Here is an 8108-nt window from a genome sequence, read left to right on the forward strand (position 1 = left end):
GTAAAAGGAGCTTGAGTGGTAATGTAACAACTTGTCGTCTTCTTGACCTTATGCGAGACTTATGCTTGTCAAAGGCAAAAGAAGAGCACTTTCTGGAAGTCATTCATCTCCAGGATGGAAACAAGACTGCAATAGGTGATTTCTCTTCTTCTTCCATGGTGTCATTAGTAAGGCAAAGTACTGTTAAAGTCCGTAGACTAGCCATCCACTTGGATCAAGGCGTCAATATATTTATCCCCTCAAAACATGAAAAATCTTTGCCCATCAGGTCCCTGTTATATTTTCATGAACTTGGGATAAGAAATTGGGAGAAACTGAAACTTGCTTTTCAAAATTTTAAGTTACTCAGTCTTGGACTTTGAAGGATGTGAGATAACAGAAGGCCAGTTTCCGACAACAATAGGGAATCTTATCCACCTGAGGTACTTGAATTTAAGTTACAGTAGAATAAGAGTGTTGCCATAGGCAATTTGAGGTGCCTGAATACCTTAGACCTATCCCAAGATTTTTCATACATTCTGAGTATAAGAAGCGGGGGAGAAATCCCAAATCTGCTATGGAAAATGCAACAATTGAGACATCTATATCTTCCTTGGAGATACAAAATAATCCATACTGAGAAGTTGCGCCTGGACACTCTGACCAACTTGGAGATTCTGAGGTACATTGATCCAAAACAAATGTTGTGTAGAAGATCTTGTCAAATTGAAAAATCTTGGCAAATTGCATATTCTAAAGGATTTTTGGAAGAGAGAAATTGAAGAATTATTACTTGTGATTCTCATTGATATGGTTAGTATATATACAGATTGCATGAGCACGAAAATAGGAAACTGATTACAAAGAAATAGGAAACAAAATAAATTGAGTAACTATACAAATAAATGGTATAACTACAAATATTCCAAAATATTCAAAACTTGGAAATCCCTTGATTTTCTCAACTTGATTGTATATCCTTATCATGCCCCCGCAAGATGGACGGCTGTGGAGCAAGTCCAATCTTGGCCTTGAGTGAGTCAAACTGAGGACGAGCAAGAGGTTTGGTAAGAGCATCGGCGAGTTGATCAGAGGCAGAGATGTGGGACACTCGTAGCAAACCATTTTGAACTTGTTCTCGGATAAAGTGATAGTCGAGGGCAACATGTTTCATGCGCGAGTGAAAGACCGGATTGGAACAGAGATTTGTTGCACCAACATTATCACAATAAATAACTGGTTGTTGGGGAAGAGTGACACCGAGTTCGGTGAGGAGAGAGCAAATCCAACGAATTTCTGCAGCAGTAGAGGCCACCGATCGGTATTCAGCCTCAGTGGAAGAGCGAGCCACAGTTCGCTGTTTCTTAGAGCTCCAAGAAATAGGATTGTGACCCAAATAGATTATGTATGCACTGGTGGAGGTGAAATCATCTTTGTTACCTGCCCAATCAGAGTCAGAAAAGGCATGAAGTGCTAGTGGGGAGGTCTGACGAAGTGTGATGTCGTGGTCTAAGGTGCCACAGAGATACCGCAGCAAACGCTTGACTGCATTCCAGTGGTCACTTGTTGGTTGATGCATAAACTGAGAGAGTTTGTTCACCGTATAGGCAATGTCCGGCCGAGTGAGTGAGAGATACTGGAGGCTACCAACCACTGTTCGATACTCGGTCGGGTCAGATAGTGGGGTTCCTGATTGTAAAGTGAGAATTGGACTAGTTGCTAGTGGTGTAGGAGCAGGCTTGGCTTCAGTCATGTGAGTTCTGTTAAGTAGATCGGCAATGTATTTGCGTTGATTGAGGAAAAGACCATTGGTGTGGGAGGTAACTTCCACTCCAAGGAAGTATGTCAGGGGGCCAAGGTCCTTGAGAGAGAAACGCTGAGAAAGTTGTTGAATGAAAGTCTGCGCTGCTTCAACATTATTCCCAGTGATAATGATATCGTCGACATAGACTAACAGATAAAGAATGGTGCCATGGTTATTGAAGATGAACAAGGAGGTATCGGCAATGGAATTGATGAAGCCAAATTGGAGAAGAAATTGGCGCAACTCATGATACCAGGCACGTGGGGCTTGTTTGAGGCCATAGATAGCCTTGTGTAGCTTGCAGACATGATGAGGATGATCACGATCAATGAAGCCCGGTGGTTGAGACATAAACACATCCTCAGTGAGAGTGCCCTGAAGAAAGGCATTGTTGACATCAAGTTGTCTTAGTGACCAACCCTGGCTGACCGCAAGGCTGAGAACAAGGCGGACAGTGGTAGGTTTGATGACGGGACTGAAGGTTTTAGAGTAGTCAATGTCAGGGCGTTGGTGGAAGCCTTTAGCAACCAATCGAGCTTTGTACCTGTCTATGGAGCTATTAGGTAAATATTTAGTGCGAAAGATCCACTTACAACCAACCAAATTTTGAGTGGGATGAGATGGCACTAGGTCCCATGTCCCATTACGTAGTAAAGCATCAAACTCTGCAGACATAGCTTGTCGCCACGTAGGGTCCTTGAGGGCTTGGGTAACAGTGGTGGGTTCAAGGGTAGGTTGTTGGAGTTGGGCTGTGAGGTTAAGCTTTTGAATTGGTTTATGGATGTTATGTTTGGAGCGAGTGACTATGACCTGAGGTGAGGGTGAGAGGTCGGGTGGTTGATTAGGGTCATTTTGAGTAGGCGGGAGGGGTGGGTTATTGGCACAGTCGCACTTGGTTTCTGGTACGGGCACACTGGAATGGCTGTCAGGCTCTGGTGTAGGTGTGGCACAGGTGGTATTATTTTGGCTTGGGTCTTGGGATTGGCTTGGTGCGGTAGGAGTGAGCAGACTTGATGGGAGAGCAGAGCCGACATTCACGGATGGTGTGGCCACGACTGGTAAAGTGATAGAGCACCATTCAGAGATGGTGGATGAAGTGGCGCGAGGAAGAGAAGTATGAGAAGTGACAAAGGGAAAGATTGACTCAACAAAGCGGACATGACGGGAAGTGTATAGACGAGCGGTGGATGTGTCAAGACATAGATAGGCACTTTGAGTGGGAGAGTACCCGACAAAGACGCAAGGGGAGGAACGAGACTCGAGTTTGTGGGATGTGTATGGGCGAAGCCAAGGATAGCAGAGACATCCAAAGCTTCGAAGTTTGGAGTAGTTAGGGAATGTGCCAAAGAGTTTGAAATATGGTGAGAGGTGGTTTAGAGTCGGTGTAGGAAGACGATTGATGAGGTAGACGGCAGTAGAAAAGGCAAAAGGCCAATATGATAGAGGCATGGATGCATGGGTAAGTAGAGAAAGACTCGTTTCGACAATGTGACGATGACGACGTTCAGAGTACCCATTGTGTTCAGGAGTGTGAGGTGGAGAAGTAAGGTGTGAGACCCCGTTGATTGTTAAGAATGAGGAGAGAGCTTGATATTCCCCCCCATTGTCAGAGTAGAGAGTTATAATTGGACGGTTAAAGAATTTTTCGACTAGGGCCTTAAAGCGCACAAAGACATCATGCGTGTCGGATTTGCGTTTGAGGGGATAAAGCCAGATATATTTTGTAAAATGGTCGACAAAGATGACATAGTATTTAAAGTTATCAGTAGAGTAGATTGGTGATGTCCATATATCAGTAAATATAACTTCAAGAGGGGAAGAGGTAGAGAGAGTAGAAGTAGAAAATGGTAATTTATGACTTTTATTGCATTGACACGAATTACAATTAAAATTGAAATTGGACGGACGATAGACATCTAAATGAAATGAAGACATGATATTTTTGAAGATTGACAAAGAAGGATGACCGAGCCTATGATGCCACTCGGACAAAGTGGTCTTGACACTAGAAAACGCAATTAGAGGACGTGACTGGGTAGTGGAGAGTGGCCATTCATACACACCATCCTTAGTTCGACCCTGCAAAAGAATTGCCCCCGTGTGCAGATCCTTCACATGAAAAGAAGAGGGTAAGAACTCAATGGAAGTATTGTTAGACTTGCAAAATTGAGAAATAGAAATAAGATTACGTTTCATGGTAGGAACACATAAAACATTAGATAGAGTAAAGGAATGAGAGGGAGTGGTAAGAGAGGTGGAACCAGTGTGAGATATGGGGAGACCAGAGCCATCGCCGATCATAATTTCATTTGTGCCATCAAAAGGACTGTGGAGAGCAAGATTGTGTAGGTCAGTGGTGACATGATGTGAGGCTCCACTATCAAGTAGCCATGTGGTGTTGGGGGGAATGGTGGTTGTAACATTTGCTTGAGCTTGCCAGGGAGCTGGTGGTCGAGATTGTGATGAATTGCCGGGACGAGAAGGTGGCTGCACCTACGGAAACTGTTGTCGGAAAAGAGGACAGCGGGAGACTACATGACCTTGAGTACTGCACCATTGGCAGTGACCAAGGAATGGACGAGCAGGAGAACGGTTGTCGCGGGTGTTGGTGGGAGAATTTCTTATGATACCTTGAGTGGGTGCGGATGTGGACCCAAGGAGCCGAGGAGTGCGATTGGTGACAGACCATGGAGTGAAGCGAACATTGGTGGCATGAGCAGATGCCGGTAGGGGTGAGGGGCTTATCTTGTTGTGGAGAGACAATTCTTTGTTGATGAGTTTTTCATGGAGTTCATCAAAAGAGATGGTGGAATCACGACCGTTGACAGCATCAATGATGGACTGATAATTTTCATCAAGGCCTTCAAGTACTTTTTCAATCAGATCTTCTTGGTTAAGAGGCTTACCAAGAGCAGCAAGTTCATCGGCCCGGGTTTTAATGGACTGCATGTAGTCTGTAATGGACTGAGAACCTTTGGTGATGTTTTTAAGATGGTCTTTGAGTTGCTTGATATGGCCACGAGATGGGCGAGCATAGGTGTTGGCCAATATTTGCCAGGCTTCATAAGAGGTTTTTGATTGGGTGATGAGAGGAACTAGAGTAGATGAGAGAGTGCCGACAAGGGCTCCAAATAATAGTTTGTCTTGACGTAGCCATGTTTGGTATGCAGGGTTAGTAGAGACAACATTATTGGTGGTGATGGTGGTTGGAGGAGCAGGGTGGGATCCATCAATGAATTTTTGTAGATCATAGCCGATGAGAATGGCTTCCATTTGGGTTTTCCAAGAAAGATAGTTGGTGGGTGTGAGTTTAATGGAGTTATGGATAGTAATCATGGTTAGTGGTTTTGTGGGTTTTTGGGCATTAGGAATGATGAGTTGAGAATTCTCAGTGGCCATTGGAATGAGGTGGATGAAAGGCTTGCTGAAGATTGAAGAACGTGGCTGGGAAAAAAAAATTAAAGAACAAACCTTTGCTCTGATACCATAAAGGATTTTTGGAAGAGAGAAATTGAAGAATTATTACTTGTGATTCTCATTGATATGGTTAGTATATTTACAGATTGCATGAGCACGAAAATAGGAAACTGATTACAAAGAAATAGGAAACAAAATAAATTGAGTAACTATACAAATAAATGGTATAACTACAAATATTCCAAAATATTCAAAACTTGGAAATCCCTTGATTTTCTCAACTTGATTGTATATCCTTATCATATTCATGCTATAAAAAGCATTGAACAATTGGAGGTAATCTTCAATCCCCCGAGCCCCGTCTTACAGAGGATTCATTCCTTGTCATTACATTTCTTCAGTGGGAGGATTGAGGAAGGTACTTTAAGGCAACTGCTCTCGGGTTGTCATCATGATCTTTGTAGACTGTATCTCGCTGCAGGCATCACCAGGTTACCAGAGCACAATGCTTTCCCTTAAGGCCTCACCAAGCTATTTTGTGGGGCTCTAATCTTGAGGAAGACCCAATGGTAACGTTGGAGAAGCTACCTCACTTAAAATTTCTCTCACTATCGAAAACATTCATTGGCATGAAAACGGTTTGCTCAAAAAATGGCTTTCCACAGCTCAAATATTTGTCTCTTTCTCTCTTCCCCAATGTGGAGAAGTGGAGAGTGAATGAAGGAACCACGCATAGTCTCTGCAATTTGAGGATCATGAAGTGTCAACAACTGAAGGAAGATCCTGATGGATTGAGGTTCATTGCCACACTCCAGAAAATGGAGGTAAGTGGGATGCCAGAGACAATCCTAGTCGACAGACTCAGAGGAGGAGAGGATTTTCCTAAAGTTCAGCACATTCCTTCCATTGAATTCATGGAGTAAGTGTTGGAAAATTGGTGAATGAAAAGAATATGAATTGTGTGTTAATGGTGTAATGAGAAACAAATGTGGGACAAGTATCCCACATTGAAAACTCATTAAAAGTTTTCACTTTAAAGACTAGTTTATAAAGGAATGAAACTAGTATCCCACATTGGACACTTATAGAAAGTTTCAATAGCTTATAAGAGCTATACCTGCACCTAAGGTTGGGCCCTGAAGGGCACCAAAGTTTTTAGAGGGGTAAGGACCTAGGTCCGATAACACATGCCCTCGAGCCTATTCTTTTTGCACTAAAAAGTCCAACAACTTCATTTTTGGAAGCTTGAAACTCAAATAAGAACAGGCTGCACAGTGGCATTTCTGATAGAGCAAATGGAGCTCAGACCGGTCGACCGTTTCTTGGACAAAATTAGAATCGATTGGCCAGTGTCACTACTGGTCGAGCAAATGGGTGCCCGACCGGTCGACCGGTCCTGTAACATTCACAATTTTTCAGTTTTCTGGTTTAGTTTCAAATGTTATAACAGTCAAAATTTCAAATTTTTTAGTGTTAGAAAATCAAAAAACATATGTAATGAAGGAGACACAACCTTTGGAGGGGACATAACACTTGGTTTGTAAGGATATAAATAGGAGATTGTCCTCTTTATATCAGTTTTTTTAGAGTTGTATCCTGAAAGACAGACACCATTTACTGTTGCAATTATCAAGAACAGTGTGTCAAAATTCTGTCTTTAAGACATTGCAATTTGCAAATCTCTAAACAAACGAATCTCTTTTTATTTCCATTCGAATTTTTCTTGTTTCCTCTTTTGAATTACTGCAGATTTGTTCCATCATCACCCAACAGTAAGAATCATGAATATTTGACAAATTTTTAATAAAAATAAAATTGTAAAATAAATTTTAGTTATCTATTATATTATAGGGTATTTGAAGAAAGTAGTATCTCTATGAAGAATATTAATATTTTGCATCCAGATTGAAGTGCTTCCATTTCTAACTTCTTATCTTGCTTTCCTTTACGGGTCGTCCATCATCATATATTTAATATTTTTTTCACAACGATGCCTAGAAGGTATACCCTTGTGGTCTAAATTAATATATCAATATAAGAAAATGTTAAGGTATTGGGCCGGTACTTCATAAAAGAAAATCTAGATTGCTGAATAATGACATAAGTTATAAGAATATGAGCAATGAGACAAAAAAATATGTATGTTGTACCACCTTATTAGTATAACCTTTTTAATTGATATCGAAAAAGTACACTTCTGTATTATAGTCAGAACATCAACATATGATTCGGTATTATGATTGGTTTGATGAACTGACATGATTGAGAAGAAGTGATGTACAAAATGGCACAAAAAAATGTGAGAGATTTTGATCATTAAACTTCAATTCACCAATTCTCATCCTTAGAGGCGACATGGACTAATAACGAGAAAAAGCGGGGGGAAACAATGGTATAACAATCCATTTAAGTTTTGAGAAATTGTGAAGGGAAATGAAGAATTAGTATCCTTCACTTACCAAAGTTGAATCGAATGAATAAGATTCTAACTTCTTGTTTCTTTTCCTTCTGTTCCCACCATTTCTTAGCCACCAAACAAACATAGGGGAAAATAAAGAATGACAAAATGAACTATTTTAATGATCATCTTTGTAGTTCTGGGAATTTTGGGGCAGTGTAATTAGGTATGATAGCTACTATCTACGAAGAGGGAATGAGCATTATATGAAAGAAGAAAAGGAAGGATTAGGGAATGAATAAACCCTAGCATGACGAGAAGGGGTCAAAGTAAAGTCAATTGGACCACAACCATGTGGGCTCTCTTGGCATGATTTTATTTGGAGGCGCTTTGATCATTTTCCCACCCTCAAGATACCGATATGGCAAGATTGTGGCATACTAAAATCTTGGAAAATAAAGTATAAAAATAATGCTTAATTATCATCAATATTTATATTTATATCACCTA

The sequence above is a fragment of the Vitis vinifera genome, chromosome 9 (assembly GCF_030704535.1).
Source record: "Vitis vinifera cultivar Pinot Noir 40024 chromosome 9, ASM3070453v1".
Classification (NCBI taxonomy): domain Eukaryota; kingdom Viridiplantae; phylum Streptophyta; class Magnoliopsida; order Vitales; family Vitaceae; genus Vitis; species Vitis vinifera.